The 22,915-nt window shown below is 43.2% G+C and overlaps 1 protein-coding gene across 1 annotated transcript in view; it reads left to right on the top strand.

Annotated features, from left to right (window-relative positions):
• Positions 1 to 22,915, top strand: part of PLCXD3 (phosphatidylinositol specific phospholipase C X domain containing 3) — a 685,801-nt gene that overhangs the window by 308,207 nt on the left and 354,679 nt on the right. The window lies entirely within an intron of this gene.

Raw genomic sequence — 22,915 nt, 5'->3', positions numbered from 1 at the left:
ATTCTGCATTTTGCCAACCCAGGGGCCAGAATTTTCCCAAAAGGCAATTTTCCATTGCACAGGGAAGCGCAAGGTGTGGAGTCATAGGAGAATTGCGGTCCAGAAAGTATAGCACACTCCCATGTCATATGACAAAAGTCCACATCTGGCAGCCGACACCTGGGGCAGTCCTGGGGTTCCCCTTTGTATATAACCTGTAGTCCATGGGGGGTGAGGTAGGTCAAGTGCAAACTGTATATACTTCAATCTCATATTGCACGACAGGTTTTCCGATGATAGGCTAATATCTTATTCCATTCCTCATCTGTAATTTCATGTCACAAAATTCCCTTCCATCTGGCTTTAAGGGTCACCAGTGGTCTCCTTTCCATTTAATTTAGACACCAGTTGTCTTGCTGAGCACATAGAAAGCAGGAGTTGTAATATAGAATGAGTTGGAGCCCGCAAAGGGTAGTACTAAGGCCTCCTATTTCAAGAATTGACCCGTGACAATGCATTGGGTTCCAATAGTTCCTCTAGCGGCAAAAGAGCGCCTAACGCAAAGAAATCTCCCGCTCTCATCATACCTGGACCGGCATCGTGGGGGTAGGATCACCCCGTTCCGACTTCGGAGTAATCGACACTGCTTATGAGTGTCTACACGAGCCGGTACTGCTGGCAGACAACCGTGACCCTAATGGGGTTGTGTTTCTATGATCTGCAAGGTACCACTTTTTAGGGTATTTTATTGGTGGTCACTCACACTCCTCCTTTCCATGTTGACCACTACCAAAAAGTGTAGGTAGATCCTTATTGGTCCTGATGAATTGCCATCTAATAAGTTAAATAGGCAAGAAACATGTCAACCTTTATTTTCACAACAAGCGCATGGTCTCCATATCCTTGAGTGAAGCTATGCGCCTTGTTCCATTTTTTAATTAGGGTAGGAGCCACGTTCATTAAAATTGTTTTGAGTGGACCTCCTCCTCTATTTTATCCCACTTACTTACACTCACTCTTCACCTACACCGCTTTAGGGCCCTCACCCGCACCTCACCAAACCGGCAAAAGGAAAAAATATCTCTGCCAAGAAGGCCCCATGACGGGTGCCGATCGGGTATTGCACCGCCGACCCAATAAGGGGCAGAGCCGATGATGAAGCAAGACACCTAGCTGGCTGGGTGTGTGAGGGTATTTTTCCGAATGGAGAGGTTCCCTCTCCCCACTCTGATGGATTCATAGTAGTTATGATATCCGCACATAGAACTCAATAAACCCTGCATTTTCATGATAGGAACTGCATACCAATCTTGTGTAGCTTGATCAACGGACGTGTATGCTGGACCTGGATAAATAATAGTCCGTCTTGCCCCTTAGTTTGTTTCAACTGGTAGAACTATGTCACCAGGTGTCTTGCTGAGCACATAGAAAGCAGGAGTTGTAATACAGAATGAGTTGGAGCCCGCAAAGGGCAGTACTAAGGCCTCCTAATTCAAGAATTGACCCGTGACAATGCATTGTGTTCCAATAATTCCTCTACCGGCAAAAGAGCGCCTAACGTAAAGAAATCTCCCGCTCTCATCAGGCCTGCCTCTGTCCAACTCAAGAGCGGGGCAGCAGTGGAACAGGAAATGGGGGTTCCATGTCGTAGACCCACCAGTGTTATATCATGAGCGTAAAGTGGGGCTCCTCAGCTCCTTACTACGCAATGGCACCAACAATGCAGGGCTGCTTCTAACAGAATGCCTGAGGGTGGCATGGCTACCTCGGGGCACAATGTGGGGCTCCTCAGCTCCTTACTACGTAATGGCACCAACAATGCAGGGCTGCTTCTAACAGAATGCCTGAGGGTGGCATGGCTACCTCGGGGCACAATACCCAGGCCAGTAAGATTACTTCATGTGGGGTAAGGCCCAGAAGGTTCCGGTTCACTCCTCTGGCTTTCATCTAGCCATTTAGCCACCCACTGGTGGGCGTCGTAGAATCTCAAGAGACACTTTATGGTGGCCCGTGGCCCATATTAGTTCAAGGAGTAGGATGTCCAATTGTTTGCGCCACGTAATGGGTATCTTAACTGGAAGGTTTGAGGAAAAATACAATAAGCCCGGGATCGTCACCATTTTGGATAGTGACATGTGAGCCATAAGGGGTAATTGCAGCAACCTCCAAAAGCTGACAGAATCCTTATAATAGCGAAGTGCTCCCCCCAAGTTTCCCTCACTTAAGTTGTCTGGGTAGAGATATAATTTATCTGATAACTTTTATTGTTGCCGGAAAATTGTTGGCTATATAAGGAATACTGCAGTGCTTTTCATGCTACTGTGGAAACACCCGATGCCCAGTCCGGCCTTGCAGTTAATCCTTTATCCTTCTTTACACATCACCATATAACGTCACAGTCACTGAAATATACATCGGACCTTGCAAACACACTAGCTGTGCAGGAAGTCCACAAGGACAAACAAAACCTCACATGGAGCTCCGGTGCTCTATGCAGAAGCTCTTGGATTTTATTTCTTCATTTGTAAACTAACCAAATCCTCGCCTCCAGGATGATAATTTAGACAAATGTAGTTGATGCCATAGCACTTACTCTTTTGAAAGACAAAAAAGTAATAACACATTAACTCACATTCAGATTGACACTCTTGATAAATAACTGTCACCACTGCCTGAGCTGTAGCTCTGCCCACACACATTGCATTTAGTGAGTGCTTTGCTTTGCCTCTGCATGTTTACTCAGGTTGTAGCTATGTGCTTCTGCCCACACATCCTCCGTAGGTGCTTTCGTAGGCTCAATTAGGTTTTGTTTCCACATGGTTAACACAAATTAAAACTGATTGGAAGAGAAAACAAACATTTATCCAAGATAAGGTTGCATGTGTCAAAATTGCAAAATGTGATTTATAAAAATCTGTTCACTTCCTTTGATACATTATTGATAGCAAACATCAACATCTGCTGCTTAGGTGGCTGTAACCTCCTTTCTTGTCCTTTTTCCTGGATGGCTATGTTATGTTATGTTATGTTATGTTAACCGATACTTCTATAGCGCGGCAGCTACTCCAGAAGGAGTGTCCCGGCGCTTTGGCGAAGAGGTCCTTCGAGGAAGGCAACATAACTGAGAGACCTTAAGGAGAGGCAAGGGGCCTATCTAGTGAAGAGCCAAGTTTTTAAAGCTTTTCTGAAGGACATAAGGTTGGAAATCTGTCTCAGGGAAAGGGGGAGCTCATTCCAGGCACGGGGAGCCAAGTGATGGAAGGAACGGCCGCCCTGTCTAGCGCGTTTAATGGTCGGGACTACCATTTTGAACAAAAAGGCGGACCGTAAGGCTCTGTTAGGTTTGTAAGAAACAAGACGTTTCCTAATATAGGAAGGGCCAGTGTCATGGAGGGCCTTGTAAGTCAACGTCAGACTTTTGAAAAGGACTCTCTTGGCTATATGGAGCCAGTGCAGTTCTTTTAACAGGTTAGAGGCACTAGCACGTCTGGGAAGCCCGTAGATAGCCCGAGCAGCTGAATTCTGGACTACTTGAAGTCTCCTTTCAAGGTATTTAGGGAGACCCAAGTAGAGACCATTTGCATAATCCAATCTGGACCCTACAAGTGCTTGGACAATGATCCTACGATGATTGATTGAAATCAGGGGAAGAAATTTTCTGAGCATCCGAAGGATGCCGAAACATTTCCCAGAAAGGCAAGATATTTGAGGCCCAAAGGTTAAGTCATTGTCTACAATGATTCCAAGATTTTTGGCTTTGACACTTGCATTTGCTGGTGGAAACAAGTCCGGCGGCCACCAGCTTTTCCAATTTGGTTCTGTGGCACAGCCAAAAAAAAGCAACTCCGATTTATCGGAGTTGCATTTCAGGCCGCGTCCCTGGAACCAACCAAAGACTGCCTCTAAGCATCCTCTGATGCGAGCCCCGTCGAACACCTCATTCTTGTTACATGTAAACAAGAGCTGGGTGTCGTCAGCGTAGGACACGATCTGGGCGCCGTAGGACTCCGCCACCTCTGCAAGGGGGGCCAGAAAGATGTTAAAAAGCAGGGGGCTAAGAATAGACCCCTGAGGGACCCCTACTTCCAGAGGTGCCATAGCGGCGGAGTATGGGGGCGCCCAGATCGTTTGCCGACGGCCGGCTAGGAAAGATTTCAGCCAGTTCCACACCGTCCCCCGAAGACCGCATTCCCAGAGTCGTGTTAGGAGGGTATCATGGGGAACGGTGTCGAACGCCGCCGACAAGTCCAACATAGCCAACATGGCCTTACCTCCCGCATCCAACACCTCTCTAATAGCGACGGTGACTTCAAGTAACGCGGTCTCTGTGCTATGGTTAGCACGAAAACCGGATTGAGTGTTGTGCAACAGATGGTTCTCTTCGATAAAATTTGAGATTGATCTGTGCACATGTCTTTCGGCCACCTTCGCTAGAGCAGGAAGAAGCGAGATTGGCCTATAGTTGGCATGTATGATGGGATCAAGGGCTGGTTTTTTTAGAAGTGGAAGAATGAGAGCACACTTCCAAGCCCGCGGGACTACACCAGAAGACAGTGAGGAGTTGAGGATGGAATTGATGAGGCCATTTAGGGCTGGGGCTATTTTATTGAGGCATGAAACAGGGCAGGGATCAAGCGGGGAGCCTGATTTCAGTCCTGTAAGGTGGTCTAAGGAGGAAGCCAGACTCAGCGGGGGGAATTCCCAAAGAGTGGGGGCTGGGGCAGATTGTAAGGCGAAGGGGGCCTCTGGTGGATCAGCCTGAGTATGTTCAGAATACGCAGCAAGAGAGGCTTGGATAGATGTTATCTTATCTACAAAATAATGCGCCAATTCAATCAGCCAGGGTTCTGAGTGTGATTGGGCAAGAGAGCCTGAGGATGGAGAAGTAAATTCCTTGACAATCTTAAAAATTTCCTTACAGGAGTTACCTGAATCATCAATGCGCCGTTCCAGATAGGATTTTTTTGCTTTCCACAACAACTTGTGGTAAGATTTAGTCAGATTTTTAAATGTTATTTTCTCTAGAGGATTATACTCCTTCCTCCAAGCTCTTTCAGCTCTCTTACAGATTTGGCGAGTTTCCCTGAGCTGAGAGGTAAACCAAGGAGCAGAAGGCCGTTTGTTCCCAATTTTAATTATTTTCTCAGGAACGAGAGATGCTAGTCTTGCCGTGAGCCACTCAGAAAAATAGACGAGGTCATCTTCGACGTTACCTGATAAAATGCAAGGTGTGCATTCCATCGCTTGTAATAGCCTCTCTTTAGAGAGAAGATGGAAGGGTCTAAACGGTCGCTTGGAAGAAACAATGGGTTTCATTCTAGAGGAAGGGGTACATGGGAGAAAAAAAGTAATTAAATAATGATCTGACCATAGCACCGGCTGAGGAGCTTGAACATCAATAGTAGTGGTAGAATAAACTTGGTCCAGAATGTGGCCCTTATTATGCGTAGGCTCGTAAATAAAAGGTGATAACCCTAGTGAAGTCGTTATGTCCGTAAGTTTCAAAGTGTCAGGATTAGTAGGCTCATCCATGTGTATATTTAAGTCGCCTAGGAGTAAGCAATGCTTTGATTTGAGACAGGGGACTGAGAGTGCCACCTGTAGTTCGTCCAAGAAAGGTCCAAGGGCGCCAGGGGCTCTGTATAACAGAATACCGGTATATGCCTGGGAGGGGAATAGATGGAGTGTGAAGCCAAGGGCCTCTGTCTCCTGAATGTTGTCAATCGGAAAGGTGGTGCAGCGCAACAGCCTATTTACTATAATCGCCACACCGCCCCCACGCCCGGTTGCTCTATCCTTCCTAAAAACTGAATAATTTGGCGGGATTGCATGAGCCAAGTCCGGGGCCGAGGAATCATGTAGCCAAGTTTCTGTCACAAAAAGACAGGAAATATTGGAGTTATCAAGCAAGTTCCAAATGTCCAGCGCATGGCAACCCAAGGAACGTGTGTTAAGAAGTAGGCAGACGACTGGGGTAGAATGGGGAGTCGATATAGGTTTTTCATATTTAGGAAGACGCCAGCCACAGCTATTACAAACTTTCCTAAGGGCACGACTGCCAGGGAAAACATAATGACAGCGGCCTATCGGAGGACGAAGATTTAAAAGGGTCTCGGAAGTATAGGAACACAACATAATTTAGGAGACAAATGAACAAGACACCTACCAAATAAAAGAGCCAGGCAGCCGTCCTGCCCCGTCCGCTGCCGGTACGCTGACGGGCGCAGACGGGCAGGACTCTGGCACGACTCAGGCGCAGAGAAGGTGCCACCCTGCGCGTCAACGCTGCGCGTTGAAAGGGGTGGAGCTTTAAGTAGGCGGGCGTAGGTTCACTCTTCAGGCGCCACGACCCGCACCAATATGGCGGCGTCTGGCTTCAAAGACTGTACAAATATGGCGCTCCCTCACCACCCCAGAACCGGACCCGCAAAGTAGCGGTGCTTTGGTAGTTTTAATGTGAGAGTGAGGGGCTGGAAATAGCGCTACCGCTAACAGGTAAAAAACAAAGTTATTATTAATCAATAACAAGACAAAAGTAAAAACGCTGCTACAGCAGTTTTAAAATCACCGCGGTTTTAGCGAGCGCGCAGTCCTTAGGAGCGCTAAGCAAGCAACCTGTCCTCTAAGGCACCTTTGCTATAAACAAATTAAATTGTAATATGCATTATTATGACTAAACTGTACAGCAATTTGTAATGCATGACACATTATTAACATGCATTCAACTTATGAGTGTATAAAAACAAATTGCAAGCAATATTCTACTTTTGCTGATTCATTGGTTAAATATGTGTACCCTTCCTGCTCCAAAATTAAGGCCTTTATTTCAAGTTTCCATTGATGGCATTGTTCTAATCTGTGTGTGACCTTTGACATGGTGGGAAGTAGCATCTTTTTGGAGTGTTTGGCTACAAAAAACAAAACAGGTTAAGGCAGTTCCATTTCTTTCGGAGGCCTATACGACTGTGTGGGGGGGTTGCACAAGGGTCAAGCCTTTTCCACTTCCATGACAGAATATCAAGCAAAACAGTATTGATAACAGAAATATCAGCACTCTTTACTTAACAAAAAATAATACAAATATTAATGACAAAAAGATTCCCACCACAAATCTCTAAATTTAACAATAGTGAGTATGCATATATCGAAACACAAAAAAATCTGTTTATATATATACACACAATATCAAAAATATCGACATACACAATAGCACGTACAATTATATCACTAAAAATAAGGAAAGTAAGGAAAAAATTATATTTACCATTTACCATCAAATCCTCTTTTTTTAAATGAATTAAAGGTACAAAGAAAATAAACAAACTACAAATACAATAAAAATACATTAAAACAGATGTCTCCAAACAGTGGATTAGAGTTACCTGTACCTTCATAGTAGCTCACCGTCTTTTTTCCTTTTAAAAAAAGCACAAGGTCACATTTTTCTTTTGAAGTTAAGGGAAGGCTGTGTTTATTTTCATTATTTTCTTCAGAGAGTAGGGCCTGATAATGAGCAGTGGTGGAGTCAAATTTATGACCCAGGGCACAGAGGTGAAGAACTGAAGCACTGTTAAATAAGCCCCTGTCAACTCAACATTGGACTATGAGAACAAAAGGATGTTTCTGAATGCTTTTAAATGGTTGAAAATTAAACTGAAAATGTACCTTAATGAGTAAGTTAACTTCTTTTTAATTTTCTCACAGTACAAAGTGCTACATTTACAAAAGGTAAGCCTCTAGCTCCCAGTAGCTAGAAGAGACACTGTGACATATTTATAACTGAAAAAGACAGTCCTATTTTTTAATGGGGAACAATTTAAAGTGAAGAAATATATTTCTATGAAACACTAAGGGCCAGAAGTAGGTAGCCAATTACCGGTCGGTAACGGCCGATTTCGTCCGTTACCGACCGGTAATTGGTTTTCGAGATGTAGGGGCAAATATTTTACAGATTCTGTAAATTTACCAAAACGGTAAATTTACCGAATCTGTAAAATACCGAATCGGTAATTTTACCGATTCGGTAAAACCCAGATGTAGGTAGCACTGTTGACAGTGCTACAGGCCTTCAGAATTCGGTATTTTACCACCCAACCCAATTGGGTGGTAAAATACCGAATACAGGTGTGCATGCACATCTGTGCATGCACACCTGTGCCATGTGACACACAGACGTGCCCTTAGGGCACGTCTGTGTGCCACATGGCACACATGCCTGTATTTGGGGTGCTAGAGGGTGTCAAAGTGACACCCCCTGCACCCTTGCTGAAATCGGTATTTACCGAATCTGTAAATACCGATTCGGTAATGCCCACTGACTCCTATGGGCTTCAATGCCCATAGGAATCAATGGGCATTACCGAATCGGTATTTACAGAATCCGTAAATACCGATTCTTAACGATTCGGTATTTACCGAATCAGAAATACCTACATCTCCCCCCCTCTATTTTACCACTTCTTAAATACCGATTCGGTATGAATCGGTTTTTAAGAGGTGGTAAATTAAAATTACCTACATCTGGCCCTAAGTCTTAGGAACCGATTATGATGTTGGTCATTAAGCCTCTGACCTTAGGTCGGAGGCTTCCAGCTGACATCATCAGTTTCAATTCCGAACAGCTGATTACAATATAGCTCGTCAGAATTTAAACCAGCCGGTCATTCTGGCTGTCTTCCGATGGGCTCAAGGAGCCATCGGACAGCCGGAGCCAGCCCATAATCCAATGGACGCTGGTTTACGCCGTCCAAATAATGATGCACAATTTCCAGCAGGGTTTCCATGCCAGACTTTCTTACACTTTCCCTTACGGCCTCTGGTTGGGGGCTGAGGGGGCATTCCCTGCACCCCGTGGCAGGCAACTTACATACAAACTATAAGAAAATGACACTCTGCTAGACTGCATAAAGAAAGCAAGAACTGCATAAGACTGCATAGGAAAGAAGGAAGACTTCCAGAATATATCAAGGCTCCTTCACAAATTAGTTGAAAAATTAAACAAAGTACAATGTAATGTGAAATAAGTTTAAAACACAAATCTATAAATGGATTACTAAACACTCTCTCTTATTATGCATATTAATCCTTACATAGTAAAGAAGCACTTAAGCAAAAACTAAGCACTTAACACTGTAAATTAAAATGCAACAAACAACCAGTTTGCTTTTACAATTAAAAGGTTAATAACTCTAGCATGTGTACCTGTAACAGGCACAGCTCCCCACAACAACATGCTAATAGAGTTCCAATGTTCCCAAACATATGAACAAAACTACAATAATACTTGGGTTAGCTGACTGCACTGCTCTGGACACAGACACCAACCCAAAATTCCAAATATCATGGTAGACTGCCTATTATGTTATGTGTATTTGTAAAGCACACTGGGCCAGATGTACGACCATTCCAAATTGCGACTCGCAATTTGCGCTCAATTGCTAGTCACAAATTACGAGTCACAATTTGGAAAGTACAACTGACAGAGACACTGATTGCGATTCCAAAATGGGTTGCAAAATGAGAAGGTTCATGAATATTAATGAGCCACTCGCAACTTACGACCGCATTAGGAATAGCTTTCCCTCCCATGGATGGTGGCCTGCTGGGCCACCATCCATGGGGAATAGCTTGACCTCCATGTCTGGGACTGCTTGTCAATAAAGCAGTTTTTTTTTTAAATCCAGCCCATTTTCCTTACGGGATGCATTTAAAAAAAAATTAAACGTTTTCGTTTTATTTTTTAAGGGCAAGCAGTGGTCCCCGGACCCCTACCTGCCCTTAAATAATATTTTTAGTGCCAGTCACAAATGGAAAGGGGTCCCCTGGGGCCCTCTCCCCATCTGCGACTATAGTACCACCTTCTTAAAGAGAGCGGTAAATTGAGAGTGTTTTGCGACTGCAATTGCGGTCTCAAAACATTCATACATGGCTAGGAAGTCGCTATTAGGAAGGGAACACCTCTTCCTATTAGCGAGTCGCAAAGCACTATTTTGCGAGTCACAATTTTTTGCGACTTCAAAAATAGTGTTTGTACATGGCCATGTAGTTTTTTGCGTGCGCAAACGGATCGCAAACTGGTCTGTACATGCAATGCCTTGTTGTTCATCTGGCCCCCTTTCACCCGTTAGGATATCTTGGTACTGAGCAGGCTTGTGTACTTAGCCCTGCATATGATAGTTTGATTTATTGAAAAGCCAGGTCGTCAGCTTCTTGTAGAATTCAAAAGTGAGGAGGAAGCTCTTATGTGCAGTGGAAAGCTGTTCCACGCTTTCGTAGTGATTTAAGAGGATGCCATCATCCTGAGCTGGTTCTGTGCCTGTGTGTAATGTGTGCAAGTAGAATTCCTGTGGTGTTGAAGTATCTTGGTGGTTGGCAGAAGGAGATGTGACTGTTCGGGTAGGCAGGGCTTAAGTTGTGTAGTGCCTTGATTGTGTGTGTAACGAATTTGAAATGAGCGCACTTTTGTTTCGAGAGCCAGTGGAGCTTGCTGAGGTGTGGTGCGATGTGAATTCCTTGTGGTAGGTTGAGGATGAGTCTGACTGCAAGGTTCTGGATGGTTTGTAGTTTTCTAATGAATTGCTTGGTAATCCAGGCACAGAGGGTAGTCCTACTTGCTAGTGAATGGGGCACGAGGGACAGTTTTTCTAGCGTTGGTTGCGAGCCCTTCGAAGATCTTTCCCAGTAATCTCCAAGGTGGAAGCAGTGTGCAGTGATGGCGTTGACTTGTGTGTTAATGTCCAGTTTCTTGTAAATGATAATTCTACGGTTCGTGGCATGGGTGCTGGATGTGGGTCCGATTTCGGCTTGAAACCAGTTGGAGTGACATTGTGAGATATTCTTGTCAAAGATCACTATTTCTGTCTTTTCACTGTTGAGCTTGACACAATTGGCTTTCAACCAGTTAGCAACTTCGGTCATAAAGGTGGTGAACTTGTTTCTTGTGTCGGGATGTTGTCAGAGTGAGAGAAAGTATGAATTGCATGTCACCAGCATAAGAAAGTATGTTGATGTCATGTGTCTGGATAACATTGGCCAGAGGGATCATGTATGCATTGAAGAGGATGGTGCTGAGTGATAAGCTCTAAGCCACTCCACAGATGAGTTTGTAGGCTTCTGAGGACTAATGTGCCTGGTTGCAAAGGTCTTGCAAGTAGGTGATATTGCTGGAGGTGGCTGGAGGCACAGTTAAATCTTTGATGATGGTGAAAATGTCCTTGCTCTTGATGCAATCAGCCTGAGTTCCTTAGTGTACCAACTGGCCTGCGTTTGGGCTCTTGAAATTGCGTTTGACATAAGGGGACCCAGGATGTGCATGAGGTAATCCATCTGTTGAGGTTCTTGATGGCTTTTGGCAAGTTGATGTTATGTGCACGCCAGTGTGTGGAGAGGGCAGAGGCCCCCTCCACACCTGTGTTGCCTTTCTACCTGTGACAGGCAGTTCCTGTGGTAGTTAGTATGTGGTAGTGCAGGATGGGAATGCTTAAACTGATAAGGGCATAGACTGTTCAGGTCCTGTGATGTTGCTGATTGAGGAGCAAATCGGGTCCAATAGCTGTCTGGGGATGTGGGTAGGTTTGGTAATGTTCTGTGTGATGCTAAGGTTTCCAGGGGATTCTAGAAAGGACACAGAGTTTGAGTAGGTGCGGTCTTCTACGTAAAAGTTGAGGTCAACAATGAGGCTGAAGGTGCTGGCATTAATGAAGGGTGCGACGAAGTCTGTAATTCGCTAGTGAAATTGGTGCAGGGTACTGGGGGTCTACATATGAGGGTTCCACTTAGGGAGAAGTTGGCTGTGATGGGTATCTTGAAGGTGAGGTGTTCCGTGTAGCTGGGAGGGTTGTCCATGTATGTGGTGCTGCTTATTGTATCTTTGATTATGATGGGGACTGCACCTCTGGGCTTGTGCTGACAGTCTTGTGGGGATGGCGGTAAGCATTGTCTGGTGCAGAGGGTGGGTTTAGCCATGTTTTCATGAGGAAGAACAGGTCCAGAGTATGGTGATGATGTAAATCCCATATATCAGTGGCGTGTTTGGTGAGGGAGTGGGTGTTGAGGAGCATGCATGTGAGTGTGGCATGTCATGCAGATGGTGGTTGGTTTGTGTCAGCGTGAGTAGGTGGCTGGTTTGTGTGAGAGTGAGCGGGTGGTGTGCTGGGTGCTGTTGGTGCAGGAGTGGTGGGTGTAGCATGTGGGAGATGGCATGAGAACATGCAGGAACTGCATGTGAATGCTTCTTCTGTTTTGTGTGGTGCTGTGTGGCAGTAGTGCAGTGTACAGAGGCCAGGGTTGAGAGCACGGATGAGCGCAGCAGATTAGGAATGGATAGTATAAGAATCAAGGTTCCTGGCACTGACCACACTCCAGCCACCATTAAGCAGGTCCTAGGAGGGGGAAGAGAGAAGGAGGTTGTGGGTAAAAAGCCAGAGATGTTACTTCCTGTGAAAATGGATTATGGGAAATGAAGTCCTCTTGCTTTGCGTCAGCTTTAAGGGATGGTTTTGGTGGGAAACCAGAGCTGTTACTTACTGTGCAGATGGATTACCAAAAATCCAGTGATGTCACTTTCTGTGCAGATGTGTGGTGGGAAACGAAGTCCACTTGCGTGGCTTCTTCTTTGAAAGATGGTTCAGGTGGAAAAGCAGAGATAGAATTTCCTGTGCAGATGGGCAATGGGCAATGGGAAATCCAGTGAGGTCACTTCCTCTGCAGCTGAGTGGTGGGAAATGAAGTCTGTCAGCTTATTGTTTTATAGACAGTTTTGGCAGGAAGCCAGAAATGTCACTTCAGGTGCTGATGGATGATGGAAAACCAGCAATATCGATTCCGGTGCAGATTTATGGTGGGAAATCCATTGTTGTCACTTCCTGTGCAGAATGGTGATGGGAAATTAAGTCCTCTTGCTTGGCTTCTACTATGAAAACGCCAAGGCTCAACAAGTCAAAAGCAATAAAACAGTGGCAGAATGGCATAAGGCCTTCCAAGCCGCACTAGAAGGGAAACAACCAGTGCTCTAAAATTCATAAAGCCCTATAAAAAAACAGAGCTACTAACAACTAAGGGTAGAACAGTCAGTAAACCAAATTAAACCAAAATTAACTAAACAAACCAGGGAAAGGATGAAATGGCATAATTCAACTTCAGACTGTAAATAATAAAGAAGTAGACTACTCAAAAATGAAAGCTAAATCACTGTTATAAATCACCTACTTACCAATATACTCACAACTAAAATAGAACAGACTCTTACAGCTCAATAACACAACAAATTATAAATAAGTATTACAATATTTTTTTAATTAGTCTATTATAAAAGCATCTTAATAAAGTGCAAAATAAAATGGTAAAATGAAAGTGATTCTTTTTAATATTTAAATAAAAATATTCATAAGAAAATCAAAATGATGCCATGTAAAAAAATACAAAACAGCTCATGAGTTAAAACATCCACATAAAAATGAAATGTTTACATATAAATGAAAGAAAAATACCTGTACATATTAAAATGTAACATTTTCCACCCAAACATATATAAAAATATCAAAAGTTCTTGATCCACCTCAACCTCACAATAATCCAATCTACACTATTTTTCAAAAGGTAAGAAACTCCCCCTAAAAATTCAAAAATGAAATGCCTAAATTAAATCCGCTGAAGTAATCCACAGACATTGAAAACCATAAAAGTCTGAAACATTGACAGGAACCACCACTCCAGGGAACCCAAAAAATTCTAAGACACAAAAAAATATTGTTGGTTTTAATTAAACCAAATTAAATGAACACTAAGGAAAAACATAAGAATTAGGTTAAAAATTATTATTTACACACACATATATATATATATATATATATATATATATATATATATATATATATATATATATATATATATATATATATATATATATATATACATATATATATATATATATACATATATATATATATATATATATACATATATATTACCTACTGGCGGTCGCCAGTAGGTATATATAGTTAGGATTGATTTCTTTTTTTTTTATTTTTCTTTTTTAATATTTTTTAATTGGCAAATTCAGACAAAATACAAAATGTATCATTTCATATCATAACCTGAGTAACAGGAATGAATAATACAAAAACATATAATATAACGATGGCATAACAGCAATAGACAAAAAAAAAATACAACCTAATAAAATAGTGAGGAAGGAGCCAAGTAAGCAAAAAAAAAAAAAAAAAATAAATAAATTATTTAGTCAATGACAGAATCTGAATATCCCCTCTCATTAGTACACCACCTAAAGATAGGATCCCAAATCAGTGCTCCAACTGCTCTTGCTTTTCTACCTCTAGTAGCATATATAGCAATTTCTTGTTTATAAATTGCGAGGAATCGACTTAGCCACATCCGAAAAGTAGGGGGTTCCGGATCTTTCCATCGAGCAGCCAGAATGATACGAAAAACGGCATACCCAACAAAAACAACCGCTTGTTCCTCACTATTATGACCCAAAGAGTCATCGTGGCCTAATATATACAGAGTTAATGAGTCTCTTATCTGATGTCCGAAGACTTGGGCCCAAAACTCCAGTATCATGGCCTTTAACATTGCCAGTTCCGAGCATTCAGAAAACATATGTAATAAATTGGCCAATGGTTGTTTGCATCTTGGGCAGTTATCGTCGGCCCGGAGACCCCAAGCAAACAATTTTGCCGGTGTGTAGTACAAGTTGTATATAACTCTGTAGTATTGTGCTTTTAAGTTGGAGGCTATAAAGTATTTTGCCGAAAGAGCAATTGAAAGATCAATATCAACATTGGGGTTTGCTAGTTTTACGGCCAAGATTGTTCGGTTCGCTCAAGATCGTCAGGGGTTTTTACCATCAACATCTGATAAAGAGCCCCTATTCTTGTAGATTTTTTACCTATAACCTCAAAAAGCAGCAAATTATCCAATAAAGTTGTTGGTATAGCGTTACGGATACTCGACAATATTTGATCATATTTGAGAAAGTCACAGGCGGGGATAGAATATTTTTCTTGGAAAGATTCAAAAGAGGTGCGAATATTATGTCCTAAAAAGTCGCCGACTGTGTTGATACCTAGACGCTCCCACCTTTGCGAGGTAGTATCATTAAGAGAGGGGGAGATAATCTTGCTGTGCCACAAAGGGGTATATTTTGTAAAAGTGGGAATAGATAGATATTTAGAAATAGCTTTCCACACAGCCCATGCATCTAGAACTGTCTTCAGTTTAATTTTTTTATAATACGAGGACTCTACCTGCCTTAAAAATAACCCTTTACACTTATCACCAAGGCTGAGTTCGTAAATCAAAGGAATGTATGGATTTGGGGGTAATGAGGTAATTTTTTTACCAGTCAGTAGGGGATCCATAGATTAAATTAATGTTGCCCATAGATATAGTTTTAGGTTAGGAATAGCTAGTCCTCCTCTGTCTTGAGGTAACGACATCAGAGGGAGGGCTCTTCTTATCTTACCATAGCTCCACATAAATTTAGAAATGGTAGAATCGATAGTCTTAATAAAGTTTACTCCAGCCAGCAACGGAATTGCTCTAAAAAGGTAGAGAATCCGTGGAAAAATATTCATTTTTATGTAGTTTGCCCTTCCGATTATAGATAGGTGTAGGTTATCTATTCTTTTGAGGTCATTTTTTATTTTATCAATAAGGGGGGTGTAATTCAGATGACTAATTTTATCCACCTCAACAGAGAGGCATACACCTAAATATGTAGCCTCTTTAGCCTTAAGGGGGCTTTCATATTGAATATTTTTAGTAGCAAGTACGATAGTTTTATCCCTATTTAGGGAATATCCTGAGTAAGTGCCAAAGGCCTGGGTAACTATTTCGATTTCCAGAATTGCATCGGCAGGATTGGTGGTTATGACGGCAACATCATCGGCATATGCCATGACTTTGTTGGAATATGCGCCTACAATAACTGGTTGAATTGAGGGTGTCAAAAAAAGCTTCTGAATAAGGGGGTCTATGTACAAGGCAAATAATATCGGGGAGCATGGACACCCCTGTCTTGTGCCTCTTTGTACCTCAATGAACTCTGACTCAGCACTACATATAGAGATTTTTGCCTGGGGTTGGTATATATGGCTTTAATGGCTTTGATAAAGTTGTTTCCAAAATTCTTACGTTCCAAGATGTTCCAAAGAAACTGCCATGATACTCGATCGAAAGCCTTTTCGGCATCGAGGAGGATCATCGACATCTCGCCCCCCGTGGCGCCCATGATATCAAAAAGGGTAATGGCTCTCCGGGTATGATCTGTAGTGCCCTTCCCGGGAATAAAGTCGTGTTGCCAAGGGGATACGAGATGTTCGATGACCCCACTCAGCCGATTAGCTAGTATTTTGGCGTAAAGCTTTGAGTCAGAGTTTATCAAGGATATCGGCCTATATGATGAGGGGAGATGAGATGGTTTTCCCTTTTTGTGGAAAATTACTATGTTCGTTTGTTTCCAGGAGTCCGGTGGAGTTGAGTGGTACTGTACTCCGAGAAACAAATCCAGTAGAAAGGGAATTATTTGATTACCTAGGATTTTATATAAATCCAGAGGAATTTTGTCTGGGCCTGCCGCTTTACCATTGGCGAGTTCGTATAAGGCAATCTCTACCTCCGTGACCGTGATTTCTCTGTCCAGATTTGCTTTGACCCTATCATCAATCATAGTGTTTGAGTCTTGATCTGGGAGCCAGCTGTTCAAGAATGTTGTAATATCAGCATCAGAGTATGAAACATCACTGTGATAAAGTTTCTGATAGTATTTTTGGAATACATTTACAATATCCTGCGTGGATGAGTATTCCTTACCCTCAAATTCAATCATCTTTATGTTACTGTATGATTGTTTTTGGCGTGTTCGTAGTGCTAGCTGCCTACCCACATTTTCCCCTGATTCGTATAGCCTGGCTTTATTTGCCTGATAGATTTCGGCGGCTTTCTGGATTAAAGAATTATTAATTTCATTCTTTAGAATCAGTATTTTTTTGAGGGTTTCTGAGGTTGAGTCACCCTGACCTATCTGAGTGGCATGATGGGTCTCAAGATCGGAGAGTTCTTGCATGAGCTGTACATTGATATTATCCTCCTTCTTCCTTTTATTAGCTATAAATGAGATAGTTTCTCCCCTTAATGCCGCTTTAAAACAGTCCCAGACAGTTGTTCTTGACGCACTAAACCGATTGCAATCAAAAAAATCCTGAGCCCATATTTTAATGTGTATTATGTATTCCTGGTTGACCAAAAGTCTTCTATCAAAGGTCCATTGGGTCTTTGATTTTACCATTTTAGTAGCGTCAAAGATGAAGGTAAGTGCATTATGGTCCGAGATTGTTTTGGGGGATTTAATTATATCAATGATAGCCAAACCCTCTAAAGATGACATAACGTAGTCAATTCGGACATATTTGTTGTGGGGATGAGAAAAATATGTGTAGCCATCAACATTTTTTCCGGACAGATCCCACACCTCCAATAAGTTATGACTTTCCATCAGCTGCCTTAGTGCATTAAATACCTTTGGTGGTATACAACGTTTACCACGCAATTTTTACAACGCACTACCATTACAACAAAACTTTTACAACGCAAAAACTTTTACGACGCATACCTTTACCACGCATGTTTTTACAACGCAGATACTTTTACAACGCATACCATTACAACGTAAGTATTGGTAAGTATATAATTATTTTTAAAATGTTATATGTTTGGGTTTTTGGGTAAAGGGGTATGTTTAGGGTTCAGGGCCAGTTTTCAGTTTTTGGGTAAAGGGGTATTTTTAGGGTTCAGGATCAGTTTTCAGTTTTTGGGTAAAGGGGTATTTTTAGGGTTCAGGGTCAGTTTTCAGTTTTTGGGTAAAGGGGTATTTTTAGGGTTCAGGGTCAGTTTTCAGTTTTTGGGTAAAGGGGTATTTTTAGGGTTCAGGGTCAGTTTTCAGTTTTTGGGTAAAGGGGTATTTTTAGGGTTCAGGGTCAGTTTGGGGTTTTTGGGGTAAAGGGGTATTTTTATGGTTCAGGGTCAGTTTTGGGTTTTTGGGTAAAGGGGTATTTTTAGGGTTCAGGGTCAGTTTTGGGTTTTGGGGGTAAAGGGGTATTTTTAGGGTTCAGGGTCAGTTTGGGGTTTTTGGGGTAAAGGGTTATTTTTAGGGTTCAGGGTCAGTTTTCAGTTTTTGGGTAAAGGGGTATTTTTAGGGTTCAGGGTCAGTTTTGGGTTTTTGGGGTACAGCGGTATTTTTTATAAATAAAATAAAATTACATTTAAATTAATTTAATAAAATAAAATAAAATAAAATTAAATTATATTACAATATTTTTAATTAATTTAAATTTAAAAAATTATTATATACTTACCAATACTTACGTTGTAATGGTATGCGTTGTAAAGGTATATGCGTTGTAAAATCTTGCGTGGTAAAGGTATGCGTTGTAAAAGTTTTTGCGTTGTAAAAGTTTCGTTGTAATGGTATGCGTTGTAAAAGTATGCATTGTAACGTCATACATCCACCTTTGGTTGTCGCCCTTTATAGCTTAAAGACAAGCGGTTATCAACAAGCAATCCTACATCAATATTAAAATCCCCACAAAAAATAAGAGGGCCTGTCCAGGAGGCCAATTCAATTTCTAGCTCCTGAAAAATAGTAGGATCATCGAGGTTTGAGCCATATATTGCACATATCGTGAGGCCGAGTTTTAACTGAACTATGGCCCATCTACCATATTTATCAGCCAATCTACGAGTCGGGTGACCCATTATAGGTTTAGCTAAAATAGCTATTCCTCTAGTTTTAGATGATTGGGATGTGGTTACCATAAGGTTATACCCAGGTAATTTAAGTAATTCTCTGTCAGCATCTGCGATGTGTGTTTCTTGCAGGCACAGTATATCTACTGGGTTCTGACGTGTTAGTTGAAATAACTGGGCCCTTTTGCTTCTATCATTGAGGCCTGCCACATTCCACGTACAAAGGCTCACTCTCCCCATTTAGCATGATGAAAGCCTATCCCGGTTTTAGTACACTGATCACATAAGCAGCAGCTAGCCTTGTATTTTATACTGGTTCTTTGCTTTCTGCCACACTGGCACCAATCAAAGTAGAATCTTTGCAAATTTTTTAACTTTCAAATGAATTTGCTCATTTTTATAAATTCCCCCCCCCCCCTTACCCCCCTTACCCACCGCCCCCCTCCCCAGTCCCCTCCCCCCACATGCCACCCAATGAGGCATTTAGACTCTAACAAGAGTCTGTTGTGATGGAGAGACACCCCTATCCAGTGCCACACATATAAATCTTATATCTTCTAAGAACGCTTAGCTGGGCTAAGAAAGAGGTGCAAAACAAATGAAAACAAATAAGAAGAAAAAAATAGACAATGGAACCTTATATAGGACCTTATAGAGAGCATTAAAGACTCTACCAGAAACAATCAGTACAGATGAGGCGCCAACTACCTCTGAATCTAAGAGACAAAATAGTCCCCAAACCAATTAGGATATATCATATATGTACTACCACTATAGATACTTTTGCAGCTGTTCCTGCAATCAAATGGATTTCTAGATCCTAGACTTGTATATCAGACGGTTGGGTTAATTTCCACCAAGTTTTGCACAGTAGGACCCAGTGACATAGAGAGATGATTAGATGCGGCTTTAGGTCAAACTGTCTAGGAACTCCTTTGCTTTGATTTCCGAGTTGAAAAACTTGGCCTGGCCCTTAAAGATAACTTTTAGCGTGGCTGGATTGTTCAGATAAACCTGAGTTTTTTTCTCCAGAAAGGGCTTGATCAGTTGACGGAGTCGCCACCTCCGCTCCACTGTAGTGTGGCAGAAATCAGGCCTAACAAAGTATGAGATATCACCTCTAGTCCGATGGGCATCCGGTCTTGCTTTCTCAGCGATAGCTTGGCGGAGAAGAAAATTTCCAAAATATACTAAGATCGCCCTAGGATATTTGCCCTGCGAGATTGAAGCCCTTAGTGTAAATGGTGTTCTGTGGACTTGTTGGACTTCTAGCTCCCAGTTCCATGTGGCCAACTCGGGAAATGTATCCTTGAATAACTGGATCACAAATACACGTATATTGTCACCCTCGATTTTTTCTGGAATACCCAGTATTCGGAGGTTATTGCGTCGCATACGATTTTCCATTTCCTCCAGTTTCCATTTAACGTCCTTAAGTTCTGCATCATGAGCATCTACTTGCTCTTTAACAACAGTGGCTTCGGCTTCATTAATTACTATACGATCCTCCATATCGATCAATCTTGTGTTAGAGGCTGCAACTGACTTGGAGAGTTTGTGCACTACGCCTTGAACCTTGTGTAGTGCTTGTTGAGCCCTACGCCCATCCTTTGAGGTCTGTTCTCTATGAGAAGCTATCGCTTGAAGCACCGTGTCCATAACAGATGTTAGAGTGGCATTTTGCTGCTCAAGAGAGGGAGTACCTTCGATATGGACTCAAGAGGGGGGATCCTGCGAGCTAGAAGCTATTGCTGGAGAGTAGTCCCAAAGTGATCCAGCGACGCCATGATGGCTCCTTTTCTTTCTTAACACTGTATGCCTCCCATCTCTGGATTCGCCTAAGGCAGCGTCAGGGTCGCTGTCCTGTGAGCTAGTGTTAGAGCCAGTATGAGGATCAGAGTAGGAGTCTGAGTCTGTATCCAGGTCATGAGGCCATCTGGGATCCTCAAGCCCCTCAGAGATAGTAAAAAACTCAGACGGTTCCTTGTCTGTATCCGAAGCTATGCCCGTCCCCTCCTTAAGATCGAACGGAGGGGCCGCTAAAACCTGCTCTTTGTCTAGTGCCGTTATTGGATCTTTATGAGACTGGGTCTGGATGAGGGTTGCTAGATGCTGCAGAGGGTTGGCATCCTCAATAATCAGGCTAGGAGAGAAAGTTTCTTCAGGAGGCGAAATACTCGTTTGGGGCTGCGTTGGACTTAGTGCTGTGGTGTTGAGGCTCAAGGAAGATATGGTATTAGGGAGGGTGGGTGTAGCAGTAGCCTGTGCTAGGTGCGATTCAACTACAGGCCTACCTTCCTTCTGGATCGGTTCCTGATCTCCCTGAGCTGGCCCGTGCCCATCTGCTGGCGTTGCTTGCGTTATTGGCTTTGCTGGAAATGATACTGTACCAAGCACTCCTGGTATGTCTTTTGGCACCCCATCCTTCCGGGTGTTTGCAGTCCCCTGTGTCAGCGCGGCTGGGTCGGCTTCTGTTGAGGCTCCCGCTCCAGAGGCCGAGGCTGCAGGAGGAACCAACGGCGAATCCACACTGGTGAGAGCTGCGGGAGCTGCGGGAGCCGCTGCAATCAGCGTCCCGCTTGTTGCGTGGTGAGCGAAAGGGGAGGAAGCAACCACTGCAGGAGCGGGACCGGCAGGCGTTTTTCGAAGTAAATCTACCACTGAGGGGCCCGGTCCCGGTGTGGTAGGTGTTTTTGCCGCTTTAGAATGTTTCTGGTGTATTTGCAACTGTGCACCATCGGTAGCTTCATCTGTCAAAGAGCCCCCAGCGCGTCTTGCTGCCAGCTTGAGGTCGCGGAGAGCCTGTTTAGCCGCTCGAGTTTTGGAAGCGGCTGCGATCGCCGCTGCATTTTTCGGGGCCATCTGTTCAGTGAGGCCAACAGAGTCCGTCCCTGAGGCGATGGTAAATTGCTTCTGTATTTTACTGCCTTCGCCCTGGTCACTGGCAAGTTCCTTGCATGTTTGGAGCCGCAAAAAAAGTCTCAGCACCGCAAAACCGAGAACCGAGGCCACCAGATGCAGATGTGAGCGGGACCTCCCTGTTACCGATGATGGATCAGCTATTCCTGCCGCGTAGGTTTCATGCATTATTTGTATCCACTGCCCCACATGTAATGATATCTTCGTGTTTCTTTAGTATTTCTTAGTATTCACCACGCGATTTTCAAGCTTGCTCTGTATAGCGTCTCTTTCCGCTATGCCGGTCCCATTTCTGCTAAACACCTCCTAGCCCATAGAATGAGGCACTGGTCAGAGGGCGTCTCACAGTGGTCTAGGGAGCCGCCGCCATCTTGCCCCCCGTTAGGATTGATTTCCATAGGGAAATCGCAACATTCTATTGGGAATAACTTTGGCGCCGGTTGAGGAGTCTGCCTGAAAGTTTGGGGGGGATTCGTCAAGCGGGGGCCGAGATAAAAGGGGGGTCCCAAAACGTGTTTTCCCCATGTTAATTTCCATAGGGCGGTCGGTCGCACTTTTAGCCCGAACGGCTGAATGGATTTTCTCCAAACTTGGCAAAATTGTAGGGACTGGTAGCCCGATGTGCCTTTGCTAAGTCTCAAGATATGTGCTCCAGTGGATTTTGAGTAATTTAGGTTCAAAAAAATGTATATATCTATGGCAGCTTACCCGTGAGCTTACCCGTACGCTTACGGTACGCGCACGTACGCGTACGGTACGCGTACCTCTAGTGCGCGAGCTGCATTCTGATTGGCTGCCAATGTCTGTCAACACTCCAAAACAGAAACTGTTGGCAGCCATCTTGTGCCTCGGTAGACTGAGGCACAGGAAAGCAGAAAAACAAACGTGTAGAACTCAAAAAGGGGGCAGGGTAGAAGCATCCTGACCCCCTAGGCCTGCTCAGGTGGTCCCACAAGGACCCCCAAGGCCCAAAAAAAAACAACGGAAAATCGCGGGGTACGCTTAATTTTTTACAGGAAACAAAAAAAGATTTGGGGGCCTTGTAGAAACACTCTGACCCCCGTAGGGCTGTTCAGGTGGTCCCATACGGATATTAACATATATAAATGTTATCCGCTAATAGAATTAGCATTTAAAAAACCTTGCGAGTTCACTAAAAAAAACAAAGGTTTCAGGCCTTATATAGTTAGGAATTAGCATTTAAAAAACCTTTGAAATTCACTGAAAAAACCATAGGTTTCACACCAGTTAT

Source organism: Lissotriton helveticus, chromosome 2_1 (genome assembly GCF_964261635.1).
Source record: "Lissotriton helveticus chromosome 2_1, aLisHel1.1, whole genome shotgun sequence".
Classification (NCBI taxonomy): Eukaryota; Metazoa; Chordata; class Amphibia; order Caudata; family Salamandridae; genus Lissotriton; species Lissotriton helveticus.
The sequence above is the reverse complement of the archived record's forward strand: the minus strand, read 5'-3'. Positions and strand labels throughout refer to the sequence as shown.